At 41.5% G+C, this 13,015-nt stretch overlaps 1 protein-coding gene across 3 annotated transcripts in view; it reads right to left on the bottom strand.

Annotated features, from left to right (window-relative positions):
* The window catches only part of TRIM29 (tripartite motif containing 29), a 60,268-nt gene that overhangs the window by 32,992 nt on the left and 14,261 nt on the right, over nucleotides 1–13,015 (bottom strand). The window contains exons 1-3 of one of the 3 annotated variants that reach the window (XM_032641948.1): nucleotides 2,139–2,227; nucleotides 1,645–1,728; nucleotides 1,208–1,225 (exon numbers count right to left, since the gene is read on the bottom strand). The exons of 1 other annotated variant lie outside the window; for it this stretch is intronic. The gene's annotated coding sequence lies outside the window, so the exon portion shown is untranslated. Of the gene's footprint in view, nucleotides 1–1,207; nucleotides 1,226–1,644; nucleotides 1,729–2,138; nucleotides 2,228–13,015 lie in introns of those variants that run through there. One more of the 3 variants, XM_032641947.1, reaches the window with a different exon arrangement.

Genomic DNA, 13,015 nt, shown 5'->3' with positions numbered 1-13,015 from the left:
CAGACCACAGGCTGTCTGCCTCGCCCAAGATACCGTCTCCTTTAGAGGACTTGGGGGGCGCGGGGTTGGGGGAGGGGGATGGGGGGATGGGATTGCTGCAGACCTGCCTTGTGGTAGGAAATGTGTTGGATAATCTCCGGCTTTCCTCCCAGCTGTTTGAATTCTAGAAACTAATTTCCCCAGAATTGTAAGATAGGAGGAAAGGAAAAAAACAAACAGGAGAGCAGAGACGGAACAGGTGTGGCAGGGCTGGTCCAGCATCGCTCGGCTGCCCTGCATGGACTGTCAGCCAGGGAGGCCTGGAGGGGATGAGGGGGTCGGTCAGCACGAGCCCCACAAAGTGAGGTGGGGGGGTCGGCTACAGAGAAGCCTCTGCTTTGGGTTTGCTCCTAAGACCTCCAAGGTCACCTTCCTTCCCCATCCCTTCCACACAGCTTGAACGTGAACCTGCCCAGGTTCAGGCAGTGCTTACATCTCAGGAAGACATGAAGGAAAACAAGACGCACATCTCATTCTAAGGCTGCGACAAGTAGCTCTCTCTCCCAAGGAACACCTAGATCCAACCAGTTCCCTCCCAGAAGCAACCAGTTCCCTCCCAGAACCCTGAACTTCTTCCCCACCTTCATCATCAGGATAACAATACTAGTGACTAGTTTTTACCGAAGTCATACTCTCTGCCAGGCACATTACATAGATTATCCCCACTTTCACAACTCTCCCTGGTGCGTAGTACCAAGAAACAGAGGTCCAGAGAGGTGAAGCAATTTGCCCAAGTTCACACAGCAGAGCTGACACTCAGCTCTGTGCCATCCATCCATACCATACAAACTTTACTACTTACAAGTGAGATAGCATTATCCCCATCTCACTGATCAGGAAATTAAGACCAATTAAGACCAGGAAGTTGAGCAACTTGCCCTCCGTCACTCATCTGTTAACCAGTGATGGCATACATCCTAGCAGAACCCCCATTCTGCCACTCTCTCATCCCATGGTGGGGGAAGGGGGGAGTAAACCCTTGTGAAGCCCCCAGTGGGTGCCAGGCCAGGGTCACTCACCCATCTATCAGAGGGCTTGCAGAGAATAATACCAGTAAATAGCATTATTTTTTTTAATTATTATTATCTATGAAGCCTTCACCATGTAACAGGCACTAGGCCAAATCCTTAATATGAATTATCTGATTCAACCCCCCCCATAATCTTACCAGGTGGGTACTGTCATTCTTCCCATGTTACGGTGGAGGAAATTGAGACACAGAGAGGTTAAGTAACTTGCCCAAGGTCACAAGGTTAATAAGTAGCAGAACTGAGTTTTGAATTCTTCGTAATCTGACTCCAGAGCTCTCCTTCTAATCCCTTAAACTATACTGCTAAATTTTTTTCTTCTGAGCCAAGCATGCTAACTGATTTTAGAGTCTAACGGCTACCTTTGTGATGTCACTAAAAATTCCTTCCATATCTTCCATGTTTTTCCAGCCTCCACTTCTGGGAAGTTCATCCACAGTCTGTCTCATCACCCCATGGCCGCCCTTGCCCCCATCCTGGCTCAGGGATGGAGGAGGCCCCTCCCCAGGAGGAGGCTCTGAGGTCAGAATCGGCTCTCCTGGCCCTGGCAAGGCCTGGCTTCTGTGTATGGCCTCACCTGTGGGTACAGCTGAGCCCAGAACCAGAGTCGGAACCTGAACGAGAATTGGAACCGGAACTGGAAGGGAAGCCAGAGCATTTCCTGAAAGGCAAAGAGGACAGAGGAGGCTGCCTGACCCCACAGAGGCACAAGGCGTGCGTCACATGGAAGGAGGCGAGGCCAGCTCGGCCTGAGTCACTGAGGGTTTCAGGGGGCGAGGACCGCTGAGGAAGAGCGGGGGCAGCTGCGGAGCACCCAGGCCCCTGCTTGACACCGCCCCACTCACGTCCTGTGCTGCTCAGGGGAGGCCGGCGCCAGCCACCTTGGAGTCCTGGCCCAGGCGGAAGCACCACCGCCCGGGGAGGGGCACCCGAGGAGGCTGGTTGGCAGCTCTGACCGGGGAGCAGGGGGGCCTCCAGTCCTCACGTGCGGGCTGGACCCCCCCTCACACCCAAAGTCTAACCAGACTGAACTTTCTGCAGCTCCCGGAAGGCCCTGCACGGAGCACTCACCCTGGGGCTGTTTCACACGCTGCTTCTTTGCCGTTCCACCCACTCTGGGTCTTCGCTTAGTTGGCGTTTCCTCCAAGAACTGCTTCTTGACACCCGTCACCCCAATCCAGGCCGAGCGACCCTCCCTTCCCGCTCCCCCCAACCCCCAACCCCCCTCCTCCGAGTTCCCTGGTGGCTGACCCGGTCACGCTCCCTGCCTTGTAACCTTCCGTTCCTCCCACCACCAGGCCAGCTCTACAGCCATCAGCGTCTCACTCGGTGCCCAGCACACAGTGGGGGCCTGATAAATATCTGTAGAGTTAACGGATGATTAAAACAGAACAAAAGAAAGAGCAGACTGTAGGCATCTTGTGGATCCTGCCCCGAAGCCCGCAGTTTCCGGAGCATCGCCAGGCACTCAGCTGGGGCTTGGCAAGAACAGATCAAGGTACAAGGGCTGAGATGTTGACGGCAGCCGGAAGGCAGTTACACCGAGGAGGTCGGAGTAGGGCAGGGCGGCTCCAGAAAGGAGATGAGCTGGGGTTTAGGGCTTGGGAAACTGGCTCAAATTTCCCTCCAAGGGCTTCCCTGGTGGCGCAGTGGTTGAGAGTCCGCCTGCCGATGCAGGGGACACGGGTTCGTGCCCCGGTCCGGGAAGATCCCACGTGCCGCGGAGAGGCTGGGCCCGTGAGCCATGGCCGCTGAGCCTGCGCGTTCGGAGCCTGCGCTCCGCAACGGGAGAGGCCACAACAGTGAGAGGCCCGTGTACCGCAAAAAAAAAAAAAAAAAAATTCCCTCAAATCTGACACTTTTCAGGGAAGCCAAGTAGAGGAGACGTTGTCAGGGCAATGGCAGCCTGTCCGTCTGGTTAGAGTGCTGGCTCTCAGGCTGCAAGGCAAGCAGAGCAGCCTGGGAGACACAGGGTGGCCGAGCTTGCGGGCTGCAAGAGGAGAAAGCAAGAAGTAGCATCTTCCCTGACCTCCCCAAGCCGGCTGCTGCTGTGCGGCCACATCTTCAAGACACCGCCCTCACCCAGTCTGCAGCCACCAGAGCCCCAACGCAGCAGATCTGGAGGCATCAGTCGACAGAGGGCGATGGGCAGGCAGGGGAAGGGAGGGAGCTAGGCAGGTGGGAAATGAAAAAGAAAGCAGTGAGGTGGATGGACCTAGAGTCTGTCATACAGAGTGAAGTAAGTCAGAAAGAGAAAGACAAATACCGTATGCTAACACATATATATGGAGTCTAAGGGGGAAAAATGTCATGAAGAACCTAGGGGGTAAGACGGGAATAAAGACACAGACCTACTAGAGAATGGACTTGAGGATATGGGGAGGGGGAAGGGTAAGCTGTGACAAAGTGAGAGAGTGGCATGGACATCTATACACTACCAAACGTAAAATAGATAGCTAGTGGGAAGCAGCCGCATAGCACAGGGAGATCAGCTTGGTGCTTTGTGACCACCTAGAGAGGTGAGATAGGGAGGGTGGGAGGGAGGGAGAGGCAAGAGGGAGGAGATATGGGTACATATGTATATGTATAACTGATTCACTTTGTTATAAAGCAGAAACTAACACACCATTGTAAAGCAATTATACTCCAATAAAGATGTAAAAAAAAAAAAAGAAAGAAAAGAAAAAGAAAGCAGAGGGGCAAGAAGGACAAAACAGAACAAGAGTGCAGCAGACAGCAAGAACTAGAGTGAGTAAATGAGAGGGAGGGGAAGGCAGATCTGGTGGAGAAAGCTTGTGTCAAAACATACTTCCCAGACTCCAAAACCCTTTCCCCGGCACTGCTTCAATGAACGCACAACAGCTCCAGAAGGTATCATTATCCTGTTCTTTCCTTTTATTTTATTTTACTTTTTATTATGGAAAACTTCAAAAGTACACAGAGTAGACATAATGGTATAATTTAAATCCCTGTGCACACATCGCCTCGCTGTAACAATTATCTCACCGTGCCATTCTTCCTTTCACTATATTTTCACCCACTCAATTTTTATTATTTTTTGACGTGACTACTTTTAGGAAAATTTACATACGTTAAAATGTACAAATATGGGCTTCCCTGGTGGCTCAGTGGTTAGGAATCTGCCTGCCAATGCAGGGGACACGGGTTCGAGCCCTGGTCTGGGAAGATCCCACATGCCACGGAGCAACTAAGCCCATGAGGCACAACTACGGAGCCTGCACGTGTAGAGCCTGTGCTCCACAGCACGAGAGGCCACGACAGTGAGAGGCCTGCACACCGCAAGGAAGAGTAGCCCCCGCTCGCAGCAACTAGAGAAAGTCCACGCACAGAAACAAAAACCCAACACAGACAAAAATAAATAAATAAATTTATTAAAAAAAAATGTACAAATATAGCTGTATAATGTTGATAAATGTTTATATCCAAGTAACCCGCATCCCTGTCATAATATGACATCACCATCTCACGGGCAAGTTCTCCATGTTCATTCCCAGTCAATCCCACCACCTACCTCCACCCCAAACTGATCTAATTGGTAGCTAATAATAGTTTTGCCTAATCTAGAACTTCACATAAGTAGAATCATACCTTATGTACTCCTGAGCGCGTTGCTCCTTTCTCACGGCATGTTATTTCTGAGACTCTTGTATCTTGATGCATACATCAGTAGTTGGTTTCTTTTCCATTGCTGGCCAGTACTCCACTGTAGGAATGTGTCAGAATTTGTCTAGCGATTCTCCTGTTGATGAGCATTTGGGCTGTTTCCAGTATGTTACTATTGTGAATAAAACCTCCATGAACATTTGTTTCTGTGGGCATATATTCTCACTTCTCTTGGATAAATACCTACGAGGGGAATTACCGAGTCAAAGAGTAGGTGTACAGGTGTATGTTTAAGCTTACGAGAAACCGTCAAACTCTTTTCCAGAGCGGTTGTACTGGTTTGCATTCCCACCAGCAACGTGTGTGTGTTCCGGTTGCTCTATGGTCTCGTCAACATTTGGTGGTTGTCAGGCTTTTAAAATTTAGCCATACTGGCTGGTATGTACCGCTTGTAATTTGCATTATTCTAATGATGTCAAGCAATGTTTCATGTGCTATTGGCATTCCTACGTCTTTTGTGAAGTATCTGTTCAAGCCTTTTGCCCATTTTCAATGGACTTGCTTGTCTTTTCATTATAGAATCATAGGAGTTCTTTGTTTATTCTTGTACTCACTCAGTCCTCTGTCGGTTATATGTTTTCTGAATATTTTCTCCAAATCGGTGGCCTGCCTATTAATTTTCTTAATGGTGTCCTCTTATCAGATTTATCAAGGCATAATTTAGATAAGATTCACCCGTTTTCAGTATACGATTCAAAGAATTTTGACAAATGTGTACAGTCATATAACCAGCATGAGAAGGATAATCTAGAGTAGCTCCATCATTCTGAAAAGATCCCTTGTGCTCCTCTATAGCAAATCCCCCTAGGCTCTGGAAATCACTGACATGCTTCCTGGCACCATGGTTTCGCCTGTTCCAGAATTTCTACAAATTGAGTCTCTCAGTTTGTAATCTTTCCTGTCTGGCTTCTTTCACTTAGCATAACGTTTTTGAGATTCATTAACATTGTTGCCTATATAAATAATTCCTTTTTATCGATGAATAGTATTCCATTGTATGGACATTCTACAATTTATCCGTTTACCACTTGATGGACTTTTGGGTGTTTCTGTTTGCAGCTGTCATAGATAAAGTTGCTATGAGTATTTACATAAATGTCTTTATGTGTTTCTTTTTATTTCCCCTGGGAAAATGCTTAGGAGTGAGTTTGTTGAGTCATGTAATAAGAGGATGTTTAACTTTATAAGTAACTATCAAAATGTTTTTCAAAACTGCCATGCCATTTCTCATTCCCACCAACTCACACGACTTTCAGCTTCTCCTCACCCTGCCAACACGTGGTAAAATCAGTCTCCTGAAGTCCTAGCCATTCCACTGGTTGTTAAGTGGTATCTCAGTGTAATTTTAATTTGTGTTTATCTAGTGGCAAATGATGTTGAGCTTCTTTTCACATGTTCATTTGCTCTGTTTATCTTTATTGGTGAAATGTCTCTCCAAATCATTTGCTCACTTTTTAACCAGGTTATTTGTCTTTCTACTGAGTGGGAAGAGTTTTCCATGTATTTTCTGGATCTAAGTCCTTTATTAGATATATGATTTGCAATATTTTCTCCCCCCATTGTGGCTTGCCTTTTCACTTCTTAACAATGTCTTTTTTAAAAAGCAAAAGGTTTTCATTTTGATGAAGTCTAATATACTGATTTTTTTTTTCTCATTAGAGAGAGGTTGTGCTTTCTGTGTCCTATCTAAGAAATCTTGGCTAACTCAAGATCACAAAGATTTTAGGTCTTTTGCCCCACCATTTCAAGTTGTTGTTTATGGTGTGAGACAAGGGTCATTGTTTTTTCTTGTATATAGACATCCAATTATTCCAGCACCATTTGTTGAAAAGACTGCCATTTCCCTCATTGAATTAGCTTGGCACCTTTGTGAAAAGTCAATTAACTGTATATGTGTAAGTATTTCTCGACGCTCTATTCTGTTCCACTGATCCAAATCTCTATTCTACACTGTCTTAATGACTGTAACTTTATTGTAAGTCTTGAAATCAGGTAATAATTCTTCCAACCTTGTTCTTTGTTTTTCATAAAATTTTTTTAGCTATTATTGTCCTTTCCATTTCCACATGAATTTTAGAATCAGCTTGTGAAATTCTCAAAAAACCTGCTGGGATTTTGACTGGGAATACATTAGATCTATAGATTAATTTGGGGCAGAATTGAGATCTTAACAATATCAATGGTTCTGGTTCATGAACATGGCCTAAATGTTTCATGTTTTTATGCTATTATAAATGTTATTTTTAATGTAAATATCCAGTTGTTAGTTTCTAGTCTATAGAAATACAATTCATTTTGCATATTGAACTTGTATCTTGAAATCTTGCCAAACTTACTTATTAGTTCTAGTACCCTAGCTTTTCTGTAGATTCCTTAAGGTTCTCTAGATAGACAATCATGTTGACTGTAAACAAAGACAATATTGAATCTTCCCTTCAAAACAACAAGCCTTTTATTTCCTTTTCTTGAATTATTGCATTGCCTAGGATCGTCAGTACACTGTTGAATAGAAATATTTATAAAAGGGGGGTGGGCATGGGAAAAATGGGTGAAGGTGGCCAAGATGTCCAATTATAGTATTAATAAGTTCTGGGGATGTAATACACAGCATAGTAATTACAGTTAACAATAATGTATTGTATATTTGAAAGTTACTAAGAGAGTAGATCTTAAAATTCTCATCACAAGCAAAAAATGTAACTCTGTGAGTTGACGGATAAATTAACTCAATTTATTGTGGTGATCATTTTGCAATATATACATCGAATCATTATGTCATACATCTTAAACTAGCACAATCTTATGTGCTAAGTATATCTCAATAAAACTGGAGGGGGGAATCATTTTTACAGATTTCCTTGCCTTGTTTCAGATCTGAGAGGGAAAACATTCAGTCTTTCACCACTAACTATGATGTTAGCTGTAGGTGATTTTTGTTTGTTTTCTTTTTTGTTTTTAAAAAAAAATTTTAAACATCTTTATTTAGGTTTTTTTTATAGACATCCTTTCTTTTCAGGTTGTGTAAGTTCCCTTCTATTCCTAGTTTGCTAAAATTTTATCATGGGTCTATGTAGAATTTTGTCAAAAACTTCCTTTGCATCAATTGACACGATTGTATGTTGTTTCTTTTAAGACTGTTTAAATGATGCGTTAATTTTCTACTTAGTTTCCTACTGCTGCTTATAAACAGTGGCTTAACAACAATACAGATTTATTATTTTACCAGTGTGGAGGTTTGAAGTTCAAAATGGATCCTACTGGGCTAAAGTCAAGATGTCAGCAGAGCTATCTTCCTTCTGGAGGCCCTAGGAGAGAATCCCACTCCATCTCAAAATCCTTAAATTAATCACATCTGCAAAATCTCTTAAGCTACAGAAAGCAGCATATTCACAGGTTCTGGGATTAAGAAATGGATATTCTGTCTATCACATATGATAAAGCATAGATTGACTTTTGAATATTAAAACAACCTTGAATTCCTGGGGAAAAGGCCATTTGGTCATGATTTGTTATCCTTTTTACATATTGCTGAAATTTCTTTGCCAAAATTTTGTTAAGTATTTCTGTATCTATGTTCTTGAGTGACGGTGGTTTGTAGTTTAAGGTTTTTTTTTCTCCTTATAATGTCTTTGTATGGTTTTGGTATCCAGGTAACGCTGGCCTCCTAAAGTAAGTTTGGAAATGTTCGTTCCTCTTTTATTTTCTATAAAAGTATTTATAGAATTGGTATTATTTTTACCTTAAATGTTTAGTAGAATCATCGGTATACCAGAACTGGCTTGTACTGGCTCACGATAGCCTACTGTTAAATTTTTAGGAATTTTGTGAATCGTTGTTAAACACAGCCATTATTTAAAATTAAATAAATTATATTAAAAACAAAGGTAATAAATCCTGAATGACCGTGCATCACTTCTTAATTATTTTTGCTACATTTTATTAGTAGCAGTGCTCTTGAGAACATTTATGACTATTTTATCCGTGTGGTGTTCTACTGCACATCTCTCCCCAGCTCCATGATCAGTGACATCACATTGGTAACCTGAAATTGGTCATGGTGGGAATATTTACACCATGGAAACTGGCAAATGCTACAAACCAGGGAATTTTTTTCCCTTTGGAAAATCACAGGTGAAACATTTACCAGCACACCAATGGGTAGAATTCACTAGGGAAGCCATTCCTGGGGTTTTCTTTATAGAAAGGTTTTTTTTTTTAACTATTAATTTATTTAATAGATATAGGGATAGTCAAATTATTTATTTCTTATTGTGTGACTTGTGTAGCTTGTGTTTCAAGGAATGTGTCCACTTCATCTAAGTTGCTGAATTTATTGGTATATAGTTGTTCATGATATTCCCTTAGGTTTTTAAATGTCTGTAGAATCTATAGAGATTTTCACTCCTGATATTGGTCATTTGGGTCTTCTCTCTTTTCTCCTGATCAGTCAGGCTAGAGTTTTATCAATTATGTTGATCTTTCTATGGTGTAAGGCCTAAAATTCAGGTCCAATATTATGTGCTGCCTTGACACCTAGTGAAATCAGGAGGGCCTCATCTGGCCCAACCTCAACTTCCCCTTCCCACTCTGTTCCCGTGAATGAGGTCCTCTAGCCAAACAACCCACCCTATCAAGAAGACCAGGTGCACTTCCTAGTTGTCCCTGAATAGTAATTTTCAGTTTCCTGACAGCTGGTGGAATTATTCAAACACACCAATCACATCCTAGGAATGATGGGGCACCTCAACCTCTTGGTACTACAAAGCTTGCCTCCCAACAGCCCCTGGTGTTCACTCTGTTCCCAAGCGCAACCCCTATGCAGCCCTGAATGGCATGCAGTGTCCTCCTCCCCCTGACTGTGAGTATATGTGACTAATAAACTCCTGCCAGTTGCATCTGTCTGGTGTCAGGTGTTACATGTTCCACCATTTTCCTAACTCATGGGCAAGAATCCCCGTCTCACCAACTGGGTGAATAGGAGGAAATCAAAACATTTTCCCAAGAATAAGCTTTAGGTTTCTTGGATTTTTTTCTTTTTATTTCAGGAATTTCTGCTCTCATTTTTCTTATTTCTTGCATTGGGTTTAAACTTTTTCTGCCCTGCCCCACTCTCTCCTTATGAGATTCCAATTACATGAATATTAGATTGCCTGACATTATTCTGCAGATCATTGAAGCTCTGTTCATTTTTTCCCCCAATAGTTTTCTCTCTGTGTTTCATTCTGTATGATTTGTATTGCTGGATCTTCAAGTTCATTACTCCTTTTTTCCACAGTGTCTAACCTGCATTTAGTTCCTTCCAAAGTATTTTTTATTTCAGATATTATATTTTCACCTGTAGAAGTTCCATCTGGGTCTTTTATATAATCCATTTTTCTCACATTACATTAGTTTTCCTCTACCTTCTTGAATCTATGAAGCATATTTATAATATGCTTTTAACACTCTTGTTTGTTCATTTTATTTTCTCTGTTTTTCTATTGGCCACTTTATCTCCTGATTATGAGCCATGTTTTTCTTAATTCATTTCATGCTTGGAAATTTTTATTAAATGCTGGGCATTGTAAATTTTATCTGCTGGGTGCTGAATTTTGTTGCATTCCTTTAAGTGCTGGACTTTATTCTGATGCACAGGTAAGTGATTTGTAATCAGTTGAAGCCTTTCAAGACTTGTGTCTAAGTTTCTTTAAAGTGGGTCCACAGCAACCTTTAGACCAGAATTGATTTAGCTCCACTCCTAAGGCAATACCTTTCTGAGCATTTAACCCAATGTCCCATGCATTATAAGTTTTCTCAACTCTGGCTGGTAAGAACACAAGTTCCAAGTTCTATGTGGGCTCTAGAAATTGTTTTGCCCACTCCGTTCTGGGAATCCTTTCCCTAGCTTTGGGTCATTTCCTCTCATACATTGTAAATCAATAACCAGTCAAAGACTCAAGGGACACCTCTGAAGATCTCCAGAGCTCTCTCTCCTCTGTAGCTCCCTCCTCTTTGGTACCCTGCCCTGCAAGTTTGGCTCCTTGGCTTCCCTGACCTCCAGTCACTTTCTCCTCAATTCAGTGAGATCACCAGGCACTGCTTGGCTTCTCTCTCCCTGTTCTGTGACCTAGAAAATGCCTCCAGGCAATAAAGTAAGGTATTTGAAGGGCTCACTTCATTTTTTCCATTCTCTCAAGGATCAGAGCCCCGTGCTATTATCTAATAACTGAAAAGCGTTGTTCCGTATATTTTTTCCAATTTTCTATTTATTTAAGGTGACAGGGTAGATCTGGTCCCCATTACTCCGTCATGATGAAAGCAGAAGTGTTCATTGATGAGCAAAAGTTGTCTTTTTTTTTTAAATTTTAATGAAGCCTACTTTATCATTTTTTTCTTTTTTGGTTATTGACTTTTGGGTCTTATTCAAGACCTCTCTGCCTACTTTTGGGTCTCAAAAATATTCTCTCCTATGCTTGCTTTAACAAAACACTTTGTAGTGTTAGCTGCTACATTTAGGTCTATGATCCAACTCTAATTTTTTGATATATGATATAAAGTTCAGATGTCAAGGCTTATTCTTTCTGGATAAACATGTACAGTTGTTTCAGGACCATTTGTTGAAATATTTTCTTTTCTCCATAGAATTGCTTTGACACCTGTGTTCAAAATTAACTAACTGTGTGAGTGCAAGTCTATTTCTAGAATCTCTATTGTGTTTTGTTGATCAATTTGTCTGTCCTTATGTCAATACAACACTGTCTTGATTGCCGCAGCTTTTTAAAAAATATTTATTTATTTATTTATTTTTGGCTGCTTCAGGTCTTATTTGCAGCACATGGGATCTTCGCTGCAGCGTGTGGGATCTTTCGTTGTGACATGCTGGCTCTTTGTTGCAGTACGCAGGCTTCTCTCTAGTTGTGGCTCACATGCTCAGTAGTTGCGGCACACAGGCTTAGTTGCCCCACGGCATGTGGGATCTCAGTTCCCGACCAGGGGTGCAACCCACGTTCCCTGCATGGGAAGGCAGATTCTTAACCACTGGACCACCAGGAAAGTCCCTGCTGCAGCTTTATAATAAATCTTAATCTACCATAAACTCTTCATCTTTGTTTTTCTTTTTTAGGATTATTTTGGTCCTTTGAACTTCCATATATATTTTAGAATAGCCTATAAAATGCTATTAGCAAACCCTTCTAGGATTTTGAATGGAACTACATTAAATCTCCATATTAACTTGGCAAAAATTACATCTTATCAAGATTGAGTCTTTCAATTATAAATGTTATATAGCTCTCCATATATTTAGGTCTTTTTAAATTTCACTCAGGAATATTTTGTAATTTTCAGTGCACAGTTCTTGCATATTTTTTGTTAAAGACGTTCCTAAGTATCTTGTTATTTATAACACTAAGTGGAAGTTTTCAAGTTGTTTGCTGCTTGTATGTAGAAATATAGTTTATGTGTATATATTGACCTTGTATCTAGCAACTTTGCCAAATTCATTCATTAGTTCTGGTAAGGTGTTTATCCACATAAACTATCTTGTCATTTGTGAAAACATTATTTTACTTCGTCTTTCCAAATATTTGTGTTTTTTATTTATTTTTCTTGCCTTGTTGCAGTGACTATGATCTTCAGTACAACGTTAAGTGGAAGTAATAAAAGTAGACATCCTGATCTTACAGGGAAAGTGTTCAGTCTTTCACTAATAAGGGTGATTTTAGCTGTAGGTTTTGTATAGTGCCCTTTATCAGACTGGGAAAGTCTCTTGTTTTCCTAGTTTTCTGAGAGTTTTTATCATGACTGAGTGGAATTTTGTCAAATGCTTTTTGTGCATTTGTTAAGATAATCATATGAATTTTCTCCTTTATTCTATAAACGAGGTGGATTATAATAACAGATTTACAAGTATGAAATGGATAAACCTCATATAGTCAGATATATGATCCTTTTAAAATATTGTTGGATTCAATTTGTGAATATTTGTTAAAGGTTTTTGTATATATGTTTATGCAAGATACCGGTCTATAATTTTCTTGTCTTTGTCAAATTTGGGCTCAAGGTTATGTTGGACCCATGAAAAGAACTGAGAAGTGTTCCTTCGTCTACATTTTCTGAAAGACCACAGGTACTATTTCTTCCTTACATATGTAATGAACTCAACAGTAAAACTACTTGGGCTTGGAATTTCCTTTGCAGAGCAGTTTTATATAACAAATTCAATGTACTGGATAGGTATAGGACTATTTTGATTTTCTATTTCTTTTATGTCCGTTTTGGTCTGT

This window comes from Phocoena sinus, chromosome 8, assembly GCF_008692025.1.
Source record: "Phocoena sinus isolate mPhoSin1 chromosome 8, mPhoSin1.pri, whole genome shotgun sequence".
In the NCBI taxonomy this organism is placed as follows: Eukaryota; Metazoa; Chordata; class Mammalia; order Artiodactyla; family Phocoenidae; genus Phocoena; species Phocoena sinus.
The sequence above is the reverse complement of the archived record's forward strand: the minus strand, read 5'-3'. Positions and strand labels throughout refer to the sequence as shown.